Consider the following 18699-nt stretch of genomic DNA (forward strand, 5'->3'; position numbering starts at 1 on the left):
AATCCTGAAAGATAAAGTCGATTTAATGTTATTTTGGGGCTAAAATACCCGAATCACCGGTAGTATGAATCCCGTTATATTATTGAAAAGAAATTAACTCGATATAAATGCAATTGCATTAAAGTCTTGATGTTGTTATTTTAAACGTCTTTCCATGCAAAGAAGTTCAACCATGTCCATGCTTTATTCAGTCATGAATTGAAAGTTAGCAATCTACATCCCGAAAATCTACCGATTTGCCGTAAAAAATCGCAGAAACTTGATATACCAGATCGATGTACCCACTCATTCGCGTATGCTAGAAATCTAGCCTAGCATGGTAACTGCTCACAAGCGGGGATGTAAGGAATCAAAAATGCGGATATACAAGGAAAAAGGAACGGTTGCAAAGGGCAAGGGTGCGGTCGGGCGGCATGCACACTCTCATTCATACCATCATAACTAAAGCAGGAAAATAGTCGTCTACTACTAAATAAGCAAGCTTGTTTTACCAAAAGCGATGAAAAGAGCGGTGAAAAGAGCGATGAAAAAAGGCGGCAACAGCAGCGATTTCCTAAGGCAGCAGCAGGGCAGCAGCAGGAGAAGATACGGCTGAGGCGACGAAAGATCACGAAACGTGGCGGCGTTCTCGGCGTAAGAGAGACGTCACCGTCGCGAGCTGAAGTCTAAAATGGCTCACTGGGAAAGCAGGGGAAAATCTCTAATCAGCTCTGATTGGCCGATCAGCCGCCTCGGGGTTTTCTCCTCCTGCTGTTCTGCAAGCCCGACTTGTAGCGACAAATATTTTGTTGCGGTCTCCAATAGCCAGGGGAGCAATAGAATAGAGAGAGGAATAGGACAGAGGAAAGAAGAGTAGGGCAAAGCGATCTGGCAACCTCGGAACGACGAGCTCCGGCCTATCATAGATAGCGCATGGATGGAACCCGTCGAACTCAAAGCGGCCAGTCCATAAAGAGAGAAAATGGGGATAAATCTACATGACAGAGAGAAAATGCACTATAAAAATATGAAAAATAAGCACTCTAAGCACTCACCGAAGTCTCACGGGCGAAACCTGGCGCCATCTCACTCGCGTATGCTAGAAATCTAGCCTAGCTTGGTAACTGCTCACAAGCGGGGATGTAAGGAATCAAAAATGCGGATATACGAGGAAAAAGAAACGGTTGCAAAGGGCAAGGGTTAGGGTGTAGCTTATTTTTGAGTTTTGCGAAAATCTAGTTGGTCAACCCCTAAAAAGTTTCTCTGTAGTCTCTAAATGAACCCCCTAAAAGGAAAAAAAATTAAAAAAATTTTAACCCGTGCCTCAAAGGGCCTAAAGGGCCTAAACCCAAAATTCAAAAATTTTGGCAAGCAACATATCAATTCTGACGGAAAATTGCAAGTTACGGCCCTTTGGGCGGAAATTTCGTCCGTTTTGGCGTATCTTGAAGCGTAAGTTCACAAACGGCCCAATGACGACGTGAGGCTAGGGGCGCGCCGCGGCCGCCGGCCGCTGAGCGCGCGCGCGGGGCAGGGTTGCGCATCGCCGCATTACACCGGCGTAGAGGAACGGACGGTAGGGTGGGAGGGGGATGTCCGGTGGAAAAGCATCCACATTTTCAATCCATAATGAAAATGCATTAAACTTTTTCAATATAGATGAGGAAATATGAGCCATACAAGGAAGTGATGAAAAGAGTGACAAATACATAAAGTAGTTTGTACGTTTGTTACGGTTAAAATTTCTTTACATTTTTTTCCTTTTAGGGGGTTCATTCAGAGACTACATAGAAACTTTTTAGGAGTTGACCAACTTGATTTTCGCAAAACTCAAAAATAAGCTACACCCTAGGGTGAGGTCGGGGTTTAGGTGACATGCATATTTTAAATTAGCGCGGAGCATTTATAGATTTTTTAAAAAAAAAACCCAAGTAACGTAGACTCTTAGTATTCATTGCACATAAACTAGAAAACCCCAGAATGACAAACAGGTTTAAATCATAATTATTGACAGATTAGTAAACTTCTTACACGCTTTGGAAAACCGTAGACGTTCGCGCCAGTAACTTTCCGGTATAGAACTAAGGGACTCGGTTATTTTATTGAGTAGGGGGTCGAAACGATCGCAAAGGCGGTATACTACGAATACGCGCCAATAATTACCGTGCAAATATGTAGAACAAATATTAGGATTAAAGTTTCATAAAAATATGTTTCTTTCCTTTTTAGTTGTACCTCGCCCACAGGCTATTGCTCGAGCATCCAAGTCTACTGATTGAAAACAGAATTCGGCGTAGCAAACAAGGTAATTGTACATAGTTATTGCATACGCATGCACATTCCAGGCATGTATATAGGGTGACGGAGTGAGGAGGTCGAGATACTCGACGGCGCAGCAACCGGCGCGGCGCGGCATCGCGGTCTGGAGCGTTACTTATGCGTGTACTGTGAGGAAGCGCGCTATGATGCCTTCACGCGGCGGTCATTTTGAGAGTCAAGGAGTTCCTGGAGCAGAAAAAGCGCAAGAAACTTTTTTGTGCAGAATTTGATGAATAATATTTTTTGACAAACGCAACTCGCCATCTCCAACCGCTCTCGAGAGATAGCTGGAAAACCGATTTCTTAGCCTTTTTGGGTTTCTTTGGGTGATGGGGGTGCTAAGCACAAGGGATACCAATGGGGACTTTTAGCCTGTGCCTCTCTAGACCTTACCAAGCAACTTTCCCGCCCGGCAAATGAGCAATGAGTACGTTGCCGCAACGTTGCAAGGCAACTTTTTTGATGATACTGCTTTGTAAAGGTAAAGCAGCAACGTTTAAGCAATGTTTCAGCAATGTTGCCTGACATTATATTTTAGACAATATTTTCAAAACGTTTTTAGAAATGTTTCTGAAACATTATTAAAAAACGTTTCAATAAATATTTCTCAGATATATTGTGACAACGTTGTTAAGCATTATTAGTCAGGGAGAAACACGATTTGACCCGGAACAAATTGCTTAACAAACTTTTCCTATGTAAACGTCATCAGTATTTCCTTCTGAACAACATACCATTAGTTTACCACGGTCCGACCCCGGAACACCCCCCAAAATGCCTAAATTTCAAAATGGCGGCCATAATAAGGCCTCTGGGATTTTGGTTTTTTAAAATGCGCATATAGTGTCATGTGAGGTATCAATCCCTGTGTAATTTTGGTCGTAGAACTCAGATATGAGGTCAGGCAGATGATGTGCTGCAAATCGGAGGGGACACTTTTACACTGTTTCAGGTGTTCTCCTTTCTGTTGTTTCTCAACAGATGATTTTCTCCAATCAATATAAGGGAATGCGCCCTCATACAATGTCGCAAAAATATGTATATGTACATACAAAAATAAAAAAAAATTAATTGATAGATAAATAAAAAAATAAAAAAATTAACAATAAAAATATACAAATGAAGATAAAATTAAAAAAAAATAAAAAAAATAATTTAAAAATAAAAAATAAAATAATAAAAATAAATATGAATAATTAGAAAATAATTTAATACAAAATAAAAATACCAAATAATTATAATAATAAAAAATAATTATACTATAATATAATAAATAATTAAAATAATAATAATTTTATTTATATTAAATGAATAAATTTATTCAATTCTTTTTTAATTCTTTTTTCATACTCCTTTTTTTTTAAAAACTTGATCTTCCTAATATTATGTTCAGTATCCTTCGTTGTAGAATTATGCACAGAAATGCAAGAATATCATTGCTTTCTATCATTGAACCAGATCTGGGGATGTTTATTAATGCTAAATAACCGATCCCTCTCCCGCGAGCGTCCGTGGCTGAGTGACAGCGACACACGGGCGATCACTGAAGTTCAGCAACGTCGGGCGTAGTTAGTACTTCAATGGGAGTCCGCTATTGGGAACCCGGGCGGAGCGCGGCTACTTTCGGACTTAGAGTGAATTTCGGGTGCCTAAGAAACACTTCTCTGCAGTCCACATTGAATTCTAGGAGTAAAAATGCAGAGTACTCCTAAAATAAATCACCGAATTTTTTTTCACCGTATTTTTGCAATATTCCCATTATGTTGCTAAAACACATTGCAGACACATTGCCTATTACGTTCATGCAAGCTGACAAAATTACACGTTGTGGCAATGTTACCACAACGTTGCCCGAATACGTAAACGGCGAAATTGCAACGTTTTGGCAACGTTGCCACAACGTAATTTTGCCGGGCGGGTTAGCCAAAAATCGCTTGTATGGGAATTCTTTTCCCTAATTCGGGTTTTTTTAATTTAAGTTGACTGGACAAAGCGCTGACCAGAGCGCGGAGCATTCCGTCCCAGCCAGCCCTGCGCCATCGCCCTAGTGGAAGTCGACCTCGTGCGACGGGAGGTGGACCATGGTCCACGTCCCGTCACATACTGTCACACCGCGTGTGTCCGTGCAGAAGGAAGCGAAACAAGGGCATTATGTCGGGAATCCCATCCTTCGCAGATTGTCGCCCGAGGTGACGGGAACTCACCTTCCGTCTCACGGGGGGTCAATATCCTCTGCACAAGGTGGACTTTCAATAATTAAGGCGGCGCAGCGCCGATGCGGAGCGTCCTTATACAATCGTCGATAGCTCCGCTGCGAGCGGGGACGAAGAGAACCTCTCTTTACCCTCTACTCTCCATCCTCCATCTCAAGGTTTGCGCGCCATTCTGAGAAAGGGCCCGGTCAGGGAAATTCTCAGAACTCCGACAGTCCGGTCTTGGTGTTCGACTATTTTAGAGTCCCTTTATACTGAGAGTAAAGACAATCCGGTTCAATCTCTGATTAGTTCCCATATTTTAGGCCTCCACAGTATCACAAGTGAGAATTAAGATTACATTTTCGCAGATCGAAATATTATAAACTGGAATGGACCAGGGATTTGGGGACACGGCAAGGAACACACCGAATAAGAGAAGGGATGGAGACAGGAATTCGAAGTGAGTCGATCAAAGACTACGAAAAGCGTTCAAGTTGAGTAATTTTATTCTCGTTTATGACATCCATGAGCTGAGTCGTCATAACTCTCCCTTTGAAGAGACTTTAGGCTATTTCTTCCTTCGGCACTGTTCGGCATTCCCATCTGTTCGCTGAGGCGGCCATGTCAGGTTAGGTACTGTTTGCAGGGATCGCGTTGGCTCAACGGTCAGTGATTTTGTGTCAGAGAAGTTCTGCACTTGCGTTACGAGATTGTGCTCAAATTTTGTCTGCGAGGGAATTTTGATGAAGAAGGTAAATTAATTGTGATGCCCAATGCGCGTTCTGCAAAATTAGTGCCTGTACAGTAACTCTTACGATACGAGCAAATTTGGGCACACTGGAATCAGTTGCGGGCAGAAGTCATTTTTTGAAGCATCATTATGAATCCATTCAACTCGGAATTTCTTCTGCCATAATTTCGTGCTGAATTTTGGTTTCAACTGCACCATTTACATTACATGCACTCTCAACTCAATTATGCGTCCAGTGCATCCAACTATTTTTTTAGCGTGCCTCACACTTCCATATGCATTGACGCTTTTGGTTTCGTTTTCTGTAGAATATACCATCATCCCTTTCTTCTATACTTCCCGATGGGTTTTGTGTAGAATTCTAATTCCATTGTGAGATTCTTTACTTTTTCAGTTTAAAGAAATTTAGGCTGTTTTGAAATGAGATGAAGTGATAATTTACCAAATCTGGGTCTGGGTAAAATTGTTAAAAACCTTTTATAATTCAGTCATTGGTGTTTTTCGACTCAATGCTAACGTGACATTATCCTAGTAGAATAACGTAGAAAGTAATTCAATGTGTAATACAGTGTGTGTGCGATATCTGGCCAGGCCGCGTGTGATAAAGTTGGGTTACTTGGAAAAAAGAAAAATCCGGTGGAGAGGGAGGGTTTCAAATGCGCCTCACATAATTTTTTGACGACCCCTAAGCCATATTCAACACTGCCACACTGGAAATGGCACAGATTTAAGTACACTTTGCGTAGTGTTTTTGAGCATTTGTAAAAAAAAATTCTTTTAAATTTTTGTGAATTAACTCATTGTGAAACTGATCCCTGCTAAAAATGACTATGTTGGTAACAAGTTGGTCTGGCCCAACATGATAGCAACAGGGTGAATGGAACCTGTTATCATATATGATATCAATATGTTATCAACATGTTACCAATATGATATCACACACTGAAAAAAAAGTTCCAAAATGCTTAAATACAAGTGCGCTGCACGTTCTTAGGCTTAATTTTCATCGCAGTCACCAGAGAAGTGACGCTGAGAGAACCCGACATTCAATGTTTGCCAGAAATAAGCCGCGCTGCGCCCGAGTTCCCAAGCGGTCACCCATCGAAGTACTAACTACGCCCGACGTTGCTGAACTTCGGTGATCGCCCCGAATGTCGCTGCCACTCCGCCACGGACGCTCGCGTGGGGGAAGTGGCTAATATAGCACTAATAAACGTCCCCAGATCTGGTTCAATGATTAGAAGCAATAATATTCTTGCAATTCTGTACATCATTCAGTTTCACAATGAAGATACGAAAAAAATATATAAAGTAGATCAAGTTTTTGAAAGATACGAGTACGAACAACACATGAAAAAAATAAAATAAAATATGGACGGATAAATAGTTTAATATTAATATTATTAATAATAATATTAGATTAATAATTATATTATTAATATTAATTTAATATTACGGATAAATAGTAGGAATTTTTAAACTTTGAATACATTTAGCCTTAAGGGACTACAACCAACCAACCAACCAACAAACCAACAAACCAACCAACCAACCAACCAACCACCCAGCTAACCAGCGTAATTCTTTAAAACTGCCGTGAATTTTCTTCTCTGTGCGAAGAAAATTCTGCAGAAACTTCAAAGAATGATGTCAATTTGTTCTCCTTTAAAAAATAACATAGGTAGAGGTGGAGGTGGAGATTTTAAGACACCGCAAACGAGATATGTGATTGCCGACTTACACCGTCGATATGATAGAAAATGAATGGCATGTATCTTCGTGATCTACTACTCGAGATCGGTGCGATTTACATGGTCCTTGGTCCAGGTCCCACCATGAGGGAGAACGCAATACGGTATCTTCCCTTCGGAGAATACACTTATAAAACATGAATGAGTAGAATTTAAAATTGAAAAATGACGTAAAAATCAATCCTCTGTATTAATAGGCGTCTAAACAACGTATAAATTAAAGCATCATACAACATATTTTCTCCTCAAAAGAGGTTGTTCCATCCCCCATTAGATTTGGCCTTCTATCAGATATGATCCATCTTTTCAGGAGTGATACAGTAGCATGCGAGACGTTCAAATATGGCGGTCATTTTGACTTAGGCCCCCCCAGAGAGGGGGGGCGGGGGGTCAAAGTCAAAACCTTCAACTGCCTATAACTTTTGAGCGAAAAATCGGATTGAGTTGAACTTTTTTTTAAATGAAAGATCTCAAAAAGATCTATCTGCTGATACCAGAAAAATTGAAAAAAAGTTAAATTTAATGCAAATTTTTAGCAATTTTTCAATTTTTTAGGGGACAAAATTTTTGTCGTGTTTCGGCACCGCGCAATGACTCTACTAAAACAAAAACCAGTTTTTTAGATTTTACACTTAATTTCCTACAAGATGCAAAAAACCGCATCTTGGGGAAACGTTTAGATCGCGAGCTATGGCTCGTCAAAGTTAGCCCCGCGCTGAGCGCGCGCGCCCTGCGCTGTTCGCATATCCTCTGCGCGTCTGCCACCGATCCTGTTGCCCCTCCTCCCCCTTCCTAAATGCAAATTAACATTCTACTACCCAGCTTTCGTATATATCTGCGTTATAGGTACGTGAAAATTTCAGCAAGTTCGTGATTTCCAGTGGAATTGATGCTTTATTTCGCTCCTCCCCCCACAACCCGGCAACTGGCACTGAAGTGTGCCCCTGCCAACAACGAAATCATTTTATATTTCTCAAAGCTATGTGGAGAAAAATCGTGCGAAATATTTTTTAATTCCTCAGCAGCCTATTATGAATACCCATAATAATGTCGGCCTCTCATGAATGGTAAACGCTCAATACACCGAAAAGTGGTTGGGAGGTGGGATAAAAAATTACCTCAATTCGATCTCGTAGTCACAGGGTGCTACATCAGCAAAAACATGAAACAAAAAAATTTATATATTTCTTTTTTGCACAATATTTGGAGCACAGTGGCCGGGTTGGGGGGGGGGGGGGGGAGCGAAATAAAGCATCAATTCCACTGGAAATCACGAACTTGCTGAAATTTTCACGTACCTATAACGCAGATATATACGAAAGCTGGGTAGTAGAATGTTAATTTGCATTTAGGAAGGGGGAGGAGGAGCAACAGGATCGGTGGCAGACGCGCAGAGGATATGCGAACAGCGCAGGGCGCGCGCGCTCAGCGCGGGGCTAACTTTGACGAGCCATAGCTCGCGATCTAAACGTTTCCCCAAGATGCGGTTTTTTGCATCTTGTAGGAAATTAAGTGTAGAATCTAAAAAACTGGTTTTTGTTTTAGTAGAGTCATTGCGCGGTGCCGAAACACGACAAAAATTTTGTCCCCTAAAAAATTGAAAAATTGCTAAAAATTTGCATTAAATTTAACTTTTTTTCAATTTTTCTGGTATCAGCAGATAGATCTTTTTGAGATCTTTCATTTAAAAAAAAGTTCAACTCAATCCGATTTTTCGCTCAAAAGTTATAGGCAGTTGAAGGTTTTGACTTTGACCCCCCGCCCCCCCTCTCTGGGGGGGCCTAAGTCAAATGACCGCCATATTTGAACGTCTCGCATGCTACTGTATCACTCCTGAAAAGATGGATCATATCTGATAGGGGGCCAAATCTAATGGGGGATGGAACAACCTCTTTTACGTATAAAACAATTTACAGAACGAGAATTCTGCCTTGATAAAAATTATTAGTTCGTATCAATTGAAAAACAGTTGATGCCAGTTGATGCTTAACTGATTTCAGTTGATATGAGTTGATGTGAAAGACATAAAGAAGGAGTGCCAAAAGCAAAAAATGAAGCTTCTTTTCAACCACCTCTACTGCTGTCTAGAAGATTGGCAGCGAAATCGGGACAAGTTTGAAATTCAAATGTAGGGCGGGAACTAAATAAAATTGTAGAACCAAAGTATTCTAGGTTGATTTTTGCCCAAATTCACTTACCCACTCATATTTTTTTAACTTTAGGTTAGTTTTGGTCAGTCGTCGACGGATTAATTTCATTTGGGGGTAACGGTCATCTAGGACTGTAACGGCCTGTTTGAACCGGCAGGACCACCATGAGCAGAAGAAAAACTAACTTTATCTGAGATTACTGCCTGTTACCGAGCAAAAATAGGTGTAACATAATAGGACGCAGTCCCAACTTTCTTAATATATTCGTTTATGGCATCATTAATATAAACTTCGAAGGATTCTGCCTTTTTCTATTTCACTCGAGGGGAAGTGTCCCCTCCCGGACTCTCTTCCCCACCCGGTGACTGACGCTGCGCTGTGCTGAACGGTTCAGCCTGAACCTTTCCCCTACGTCTGACCGTTCCCCACTCCTCTGTCAATCGAACCATATGCCACCGCTTACGTATTGTCGCTCGCCCACCCAGGTACCTAGCGGCCAGCGGTCAGTTGATGATAAATCTCGCTCATGCTCCTACGCAGCTACGCATTGATTACGCCGGCTAATTACTTTCGAATAATTAGAATTTCTTCGATAATAGTTTTCTTTATTTATTCGACTGTATTTTTTTCTCTGTTCTACTGTGATTTCCTTGGTTCTCTACTGTGTTTTTCCTAAATCTCTTCGGTGTTTTTATTTTATCGTGCTCATGCTCACACGCAGCTGAGCTAAAAGATTACCGTGGTGGAGTCGTTGGGCCAGACACTGAACTTTGTAGGTCTGGATCTCAGAGAAAATCTATTCGCTCATGGCCAACTATACGTAGGAATGAGTAGAGCAAGACGAAGGGAAAACGTATGCCTGTTGACGAACCCCGACAGAATCCACAACGAAGCCGAGGCAACTCGCAACATTGTTTATCCAGAATTTTTGTGAAAAAAGGGAAATTTATATTAATACTTACACGGAGAAAAAAACTTCGTGCATGGGACCCGGCGTTGAGATCATATGAATCTCTTAAAACTTGAGGTCCAGCTGCCGAATTTCAGGTCAGAAATCTGAAACACTTCGGTATGCACCGAGTACTTCAGATGTGTGACCTGAAACCTTCGGTATATACCGAACTACTTCAATTGTCTGACCCGAACTTCGGCAGATGGACCTTAACTTTTCGGATGGGTGATCCGAAAACTTCAGAGATCCATATGATCTCAGCTTCGGGTTCCATGCACAAATTTTTTTCTCCGTGTTTCCTTTTAGGGGACGCAACTAAAATTTCAGTAAATTTTTTTCAGAAAAGTAAAAAAAAAAAAAAAGGTGGCTAACGCTGGTTCCTGACCTTCTCGTGGTGTTGGCTGTTTTTACTAAGTGGGAACCGTCCATTTTAAGATATAGTCTATTTCTTGCCCTGCCATTATTATTCTACAAGTTAATTGTGGAGTGAGAATTTCATAGTGTTTTCTATGAAATCTTCAAAATATAGTGATAAAAAATTTGCAACTACTACAAAATCGGCTCGCAAAGCGAGCCGAATGTCACTCGCTTAGCGAGTGACCGGGGGTCCAGGGGGCGTAGCCCCCGGCTAGGCGTGACGGGCGCGCGAAGCGCGCCCAGAACGGCTAGTTTAAAATACGTTTAGAAGAAGAAATGTGGAAAAATCAAGAGGACAAGTTCAAATCAAATTTCCGTTTGCCGCCATGGATTCCCGCGCTCATTTACACACTCACACAAGCACCCAGCGCCAAACCATGCAGGCTTCACTTTTTCCCCGTGCTTTTAGATCCCACAAAAAAACCCTTGGGAGGGTGCCATTCGGACGGCAATAAACCAGAGAAGTTGACCGTCCCGATTTTACAGACAAACATATATGATATGAGAAATCGGGACGGCAATTAATTCTAGGGTTTGTCTCATGCTGGTAGGCCAGCCATTTTTCTAAAAAATAAATAAATAAAAAAAGGAAAAAATAAAAAACAGGAAAAAATAAAAAAATTTCCGTCATGCCGCGGACGTGTTTGACAAATCACTTTAGCATTGGGTACCATTTCTGTGATGGGTACCTATTGGAATCCGCTTTTGATTTAGCAGAAGTCAAAATATTCACTTATAGTTGATAAAATTGCAGAAGTTGCTCCTTTTCTGTGGCATGACGGCAATTTTTTTTTTTTTCCTGTTTTTTATTTTTTCCTTTTTTTATTTATTTATTTTTTAGAAAAATGGCTGACCTACCAGCATGAGACAAACCCTAGAATTAATTGCCGTCCCGATTTCTCATATCATATATGTTTGTCTGTAAAATCGGGACGGTCAAGTTCTCTGGTTTATTGCCGTCCGAATGGCACCCTCCCAAGGGTTTTTTTGTGGGATATCACTTTATTTTTCATCAGATATTTTACTTAAATCTACCAGAAAAGTATAACCAATTCTTTCAGAAAATAATAACACCATCCACGATCTCACGGTCTAGATTTCTTAAATTTACCATCACAAAGCGATCCCTGAACTCCTGTGAGTGGCTTCAGTTGGACACGTCAATTATTGCTGCTTTCGTGCGACGCAGGATTGCGTGCAGTCAAATTGAAGGCGTTTTCTCTCTCTTTTTTTCTGTTTGTTTTTGTGTTTATTACGTGTACATCTGACGCCTTCAATATTACGTGATACATCTAATCATACTCTTAACTCTGTATTGTTGCTTGTCTGTCGGTTTTAAGGTTTTTTTCTTTATTGCCGTCCGCGCCTCTATCGACCGCTATAATATTTCTAACTGGCCCCACTTTAAAATCACAAGTGACAGACATTTCTTATTGAGGAATATTAATTTAGTGAAAATAAAATCTCACACAAAAAATTTTATGACAGATTCAGTCTAAACCACACAATCACCTTTAAACCTACGTACTTTTGTGACCACTTTTCAGGACCTTCCTAAAGTCTTTTGTTACAGTTATAACAACCAGCATAAGTCATGTTAACTGCGAGAAAAAATGCTTCAAATATTTATTAGTTGCATTAATTTTTAAAAAATAATGAAAAACGGCGAATACTACAGACAAAGGAGCTTGTCTGCAGTGAAGCAGTCATTTTGAGTAAGACTCATCTGAAGGCGTTCTAACAATGAAGTAATTAAATGCAAGTGCTCAACTGTGGTCTTAAATTTAAAGTTTATTTGAGCCACAAGTTTAAAAGAATTCTCTGAATTAATTACGCTTCCCTCAAAATATAAAAGCAACACTTTACTCCTACATCTACGATCTCTTTCAAATACATAATGCATTTATCCCACAAGGAATCAGGGAAATAGAGGGAGCTTTTACACAGTGATTTTTTAGGGAAAAGGTACTAAGGTCAGCTAATGGAATGCAAAGGAGCTTAGAAAATTGATGTTTTTAATCAGCCTTTAAGATTTATCGACTCGTATAGGTAGCTATTTGGAAACAACTTTTTGTCAAAGTCTTGATTCTCTTCAAAGAAAATGAAATATGTTGATCTGTATAAAATTCATCTGCAAGAATCGTAGTTGCAATCTAATTTGAGGCATTTTTTTCGATTAGAGAAGTATAATTTTTTTGACTTTAGCCTTTTGAGAGCCTGGTTTAAAGTTGATTTTTGTAAAATCTTCATCCAACTACTAACATAAATCAATGTTCGTCTTCTTTTGAAGGGAACACAGAGGCTGGAGTAATTGAGAATCCCTTATCCTCAATATTCAGGCGATGATTTTATCATTGATCCGCTGTAGATGAATTTGGGAAGAGAATAAAGATTTTCAGCAGAATTATTTTTGCTAATTTACAATTTTGCCTTAAAGAGGCCTGAAACGCCTTTTTGGGTGACATCAAAGACAGCTTGCTAGATACTTAAGACAATTTCTTGGAGGTAAGTTTCCTGTTCTTTTAAATGCAAGACAATTATGCAAGAGTATTGAAGAATGAGTTGATGATAACATTTTAATTCTTGCAATGAATCAATAAAGTGAAAACACAGAATTTCCTATTTTATAGACAATTTAATAATCATTTTATATATTTGATTTATGGATGCATTTAGAAATCCATGTAAGATTTGACTAAGATAACTGTGCATGAGTAACACTGAGATATAAAAAGTAAACAGATTGAAGAAAAAATAGAAAGAGCTACCTACTTACACAGAGACATTTTTTATATAAGATTATTTTCCACATAATTTCCATTTGTCAAAAATGTTAATAAAAGGAAAGAACATTGGCAAGGGAAACAATCATAAGATAGAAAGCGTCGGGAGGGTTCAATTTTTTACCACATCAAAAAGCAGAACAACTGATTACTTACGTAGTGTCATGAAAGGAAGAGCAAAGACTATAAGTATGATGTAACCGTGGAATATATATCAATGACTAAAGTGAAAATAAAATTGTAAATCTGAGTGTTATGTTGTGAATGTCCACTCACATTTTAGTTTTTCAAAAAAGACTAACTAGAGAGAGTCAAGCATAATAGTCACATTCACAAGTGGTGTTTCAGAATCCCATCTCATATTTTATTTTGTACAGGGAAATCAACCAACACCGACTCGAATTTGTTGTAAATTTTCTTTCTTTCATGAAGTTAAGTTCCACAAAATTTCAAGCATAAATAATGTAGAACAGGAGCTGAGATTTTGAAACACTGCATGTAATGTGACGGTTTAGCTTAATTCCATCCAACTATCAGTTTATCTTCAAATTTTTGTTAGATTTTTTTACGCATAAAAAGTTTTAAAGTGACATTTTAGCAGTTTTATTTAAAATTTAGTGTCTAGAATTGACGATTTTTTCCATTCCCTGATAATAACTTATTCCTTTCTAATTTCCTTGGAAATATTCCCTGATGAAAACCAAGGATTTCTAATCATTAATCTCTAACTTTTCTTGAGGGGAAACAAGATTTTCCTCCGGATTTCAAGACGAAAATCAACTTAGCTATATTTAGTCTGGTTTCTCCTTTCAAGTCAAGTTCAGCAGACACCCAGTTTAGAAAAATAGTATGATCTCAGAGCAAAAAGAGAGGAATGTTCCTGCAATGGCCATTCCCAGAGAATTTGCCTAATTTTCCCTGATATATGTTTCATTTCCTGGCGGATTCAAGTATTTTTTGAGTTTTTACAGGTCCTCGAAATCTTGCTTTTTTAAAAAAAAAATTGAACATAATTGGAGATAACGTTCTTCGGTTATTGGCTGGATTATCTTACTTTTTTTCCATGACTAAATTGATATTGGTTTTATCATGAGCAGAAAGTATGAATTGACTGATTCTAATGTAGACTATAAATGCTAATTTTTCCATTTCAAGCTAATACATTATTCTGAACAAATAATTGTGTTCCTCGTGATATTTTGACAAGGGAACATATCTTGTGGTACTCTCAGTCATACCCTGTCTGGTGTTCTATTCAGCATAGAACTGAAATTCTGATGATGAAGGAAAAATTAAAATGTGATAAACATGAGAAGAAAAGCTTTAATGAGCTACTTCCCTTCATCATGAGAGTTACAATCATGGGCTAACTTTAATTTTTGATGACAAAATCACTGGATCTCTATCAGTGTAACTTAAACTCTTGAACATTTTTGATAAAGTAAAAGCATTCACACATGCATTGGAAAGCGTTGGCCTTCTTCTACAAAGCTTTAATAATATCAAAGTATAATTTATTGAGATCAATTTTTTCAAGAGCAAAAAATAGTAGAGTAAATATCAATCCTCAACCAGATCTTTTGTTTTTTCCTTTCCTGGTAGATAATAATTCAGCCAAAGTACTTCTGCTACTGAGGATGTAAGACAATGTTCTACAAAAAGAACCTGTTATTTTGATTAAAAATTTTGGACTGCAGGTTGTCATCGTCCCAGTAGGTTTTCCTAAAAATCTTATAATGGAGCATCCTTTGGCCAGCTTCCTTCATACTCCATGGTCTAGGCCTGAAATTAGAAAAAGAAAAAATTATCAACCTGGAGGAATAAAAAAACACAATTTTAAACATTAATTTTAGAAAGCGTTTTAAAATTTTCAAAAGAAGGAAACTAAATCATGGTATATAATCTGGAAAAATCTCAAACAGGTTTTAGATAAGATAGTAGAATTACTATCCAAAATGTTAGTCATAGTTACTGTCATTAGATAGTCAAAGATGTAAAGGCAGTGCCTAATAAAATGATCAAGCATGTAACGCTGGTGCAACTCTCAACCAACATTGATATCTAGGTTTGCGACGATACAGATTTCCTGTCATACTTACTCAATTTTTAAGAGAAAAACTACTCATCGTCAAATCTTAAAGACTTTCATAATTTTCCTCTTCCGTGTGTTGAAGATCCTGTAATAACTTCCGAGGAATGATGATGATTTGTTCTTTTTCAAAACAATAAATGGGAGCTGGGATTTTAAAATACCGGAAAAAATTGATGATTTGAGAGTTTCATTGTCGATAAGCAGCGTATCCACGTAGAAACAGCAAAAGCGTGTACCTTGCTTGCAGTGATTCAAATTCACTACATGTTTTAAAAGGAAACCAAATCAACATCATAGCTTCAACTTTTCATAGAATGTCCTTCACACAGGGAAGAAAAATAGACGGAAGTGTATCAGTGGTGAAACATCTAAGCTAAGAATCTCTATTTGCGATGCAGCACCATTTCTGTTACATTTTACCAACTTTATTGAAGGACCAATTGGACGTATTTCTATCAAACGGAACTATGTGCATCAAGACATGAGCCCTGAGACTCATGAGAATATATGCGTAGCAGGGCTCATGTCATAATGCACATAGTTCCGTTTGACAGAAATGCGTCCAATTATCACTGTCATTGAACAGAATTCTTTATGAGCTCTCTTTGCATTTTTAAAAATGACCTCTGAAAATTTTATAAAAAAATCCCTAATAATAGACTGCTATAATGACTAAGTCATCGCAGTTTCGATGGTTCAATTGTAAACAAACGCATAACCTTGTCGTAGTCGCACTGGGGTGAGAGTGCGTCTGATTTTCTTGTGACCAAATGGATTTATGACTTGTTGATGACACAATTTTAATCAACAACTTGACACACTAATATCACTCAGAATTTAGGTATGAGGTTATCATCCATTGTTTTGGTTTGAACTATTCGCAAGAATGACGTCTAGCCACTAAATCAGTCTATACCTATTCAACTAATAGGAAGTATTTTAGCTAAATGGAACTATATGCAAGTGGAAAGATGGGGTGTGCTCGTTAGTTGAGGGCCATAAGAATGAATGGGGATTTTAAGTGCCAGTGACGTCAGCGGTGACAACTGAGCTGGACAAGCTCGTCGCTTGTTCTTGGGGCTCACTCATGAGCCCTGTCCACAACGCTCTTGTCACATGTCAACGGCTCACAAGTTAGCGCTCAGTTCCTTTTGATTTAATGTCAAATCCCGCTTTTCCATTTTCTCAAAAGGAACTATGTCCACTTTTAAATTGGACGTATTTCTATCAAACGGAACTGTGTGCATGAGGGCATGAGCCCTGATACCCATAAGAATACATGCACAACAGGGCTCACTTTATAATGCACATAGTTCCGTTTGATAGAAATACGTCCAATTGTTTCTTATTCAGCTTCCACGAGCACACCCTATCTTTCCACTTGCACACAGTTCCATTTAGCATAAATACATCTAATAGATAAAGGAAGATAGTAAATTTTGAGAAACATCAGTGGAGCTCCAAGTTATTGTAGTTTCACAATCAGTAGTAAAGAATGATTTAAATACTCATTACCTCGCTCAACGCAACTTTCGAGTAGAAGTAAAGAATTTTCCTATGAATAAATGAGTTTACACCAAGTCACACTTCCTCTTGGGCTGCAAAAATCAAGCGAGGCATACGGAAATGCGTTAACGTTCAATCTGTATCTGAAATATAAAAAATATAATCACTAAAACAGAATACATGATGCAACCATGACTGGGTGTATCTAGTTGTTGTGATGAACCAAATTAGATTGAAAGAGATGCACAAAGAATGTATTTCTGATCTCCTTAATTCCAATTTCAATACATTGGGCTGAATACATTTGGCTATAATCTTCCGATCAACATTTACCGCTGAAGCTGTAGGTATCTTTGCAAACCAGGAACTTCGAAGGTACCCAATAGACAATATCACATGGCAATGATATTTGAATTAATTATAGCGCCCTGAGAATTCATTGAAATTATTGAGGTCAAGTTCACAGAGTCAAACTACATCATCAAAAAGTACAGAGATGAGGCGACTGAGTTACGTCTTGATCAGCCATATTGGAACCCTATGGTCACAATGATTCAATGAAAGTTTTAACTTACAATGACTACATAATGAAAATAGAACAGTTACCGACTGCATGTATTTATACAAAAAGGAACTGTGTGCCCACATGCCCATAGTTTGCACGCAACATACTTCCTTCAGGCACAGATACGTGTAAATGAACATCAGAGGTTATCGCTTTCAGTGAAAAATGTAACCAGATTTGCGCTGAAATTTCAAGCGCTCTCTAAATCTCGAGGACTTACTTTAGTTCCCACAGTTAACTTACCTACAACTGGACGTATTTCTACCAAACAGAACTATGTGCATTGACACATAGGCCTCAAAACTCATAAGAATATATGCATAGCATAACAGGGCTCATGTCATAATGCAAATAGTTCTGTTTGGCAGAAATACATTCAGCTGGGCATGCTTACTCTAGGTATGCTCAATGGTTTTAAAATCGGCTTATCCGTATAGCCAATGAATGCATTTAAAGAAGTGTTACGTAGGAAAAGCTAGAACCACCACAACCACAGTGCCATCAATATAGAGCAAACATCATTTTCTACGACTCTTAAACCTAAAGAATCCCATGAAATTTCTAGTTTTTAAAGATCCAAGTAACAGCCTAACAGTACTTATTCGGCTCATCGTGTCTGGATTCTGGCCAAAGTCTAGTGGTGAAGGGCTGAAAAGTCTTACCTCACAATGAGTCGTGCACACTGAGAGCTTCTTAAGAGAAAGCAAAGTTATTCTAAATAACTATTAGCTTAAAACTTGGACTTAGCTAGTTTCAGTAACAGGTGCTTCCAAGCTTCTGATCTGAACATGGACGCTTTAGAGTTGATATTGATAACAACATCAACAACTTGATGACGACTGGCACAATGCACATTTGCCAATTTTCTAGTTGCGCCAGTTCTAAATAATGCGGGATTTGAAGAAAGACCTGCATCTATACTTTCTATACTGTATCCTCTACAATATAAAATTAAAATAATTAATATAACTTACCTTATTATCTTTTTATCCTTGCTTCATCATCTAAAGAAAGTTGGTCTGACTGTACCCAAACGCATATCACAGTATCTAACCCGTTATTTAATTATTTATTAATAATAAATGATAATCATTCACTCCCGGGTGCTCCGTGTGCGAGATAGATCCCATAGAGTACATAGAGTCGTAATGTAATTGGGAGAGCTGGCGCCACTTTTAAGCATTTTCCATGTCCCGAATTCCGAGACTCCTGTGTGACGCCGGGTCACTTTTTCGATAC

General features: G+C 38.7%; 1 long non-coding RNA gene across 1 annotated transcript; it reads right to left on the reverse strand.

Annotated features, from left to right (window-relative positions):
• Positions 1-13072: 13072 nt before the first annotated feature.
• On the reverse strand, positions 13073-18409 carry LOC109038409 (uncharacterized). Its single transcript, XR_002009587.2, has 3 exons — positions 18123-18409; positions 16905-17038; positions 13073-15079 (listed from the first exon to the last, which is right to left on the reverse strand). It is a non-coding gene; the product is annotated as an uncharacterized lncRNA (long non-coding RNA).
• Positions 18410-18699: the final 290 nt, after the last annotated feature.

This window comes from Bemisia tabaci, chromosome 1 (assembly GCF_918797505.1).
Source record: "Bemisia tabaci chromosome 1, PGI_BMITA_v3".
Lineage (NCBI taxonomy): Eukaryota > Metazoa > Arthropoda > Insecta > Hemiptera > Aleyrodidae > Bemisia > Bemisia tabaci.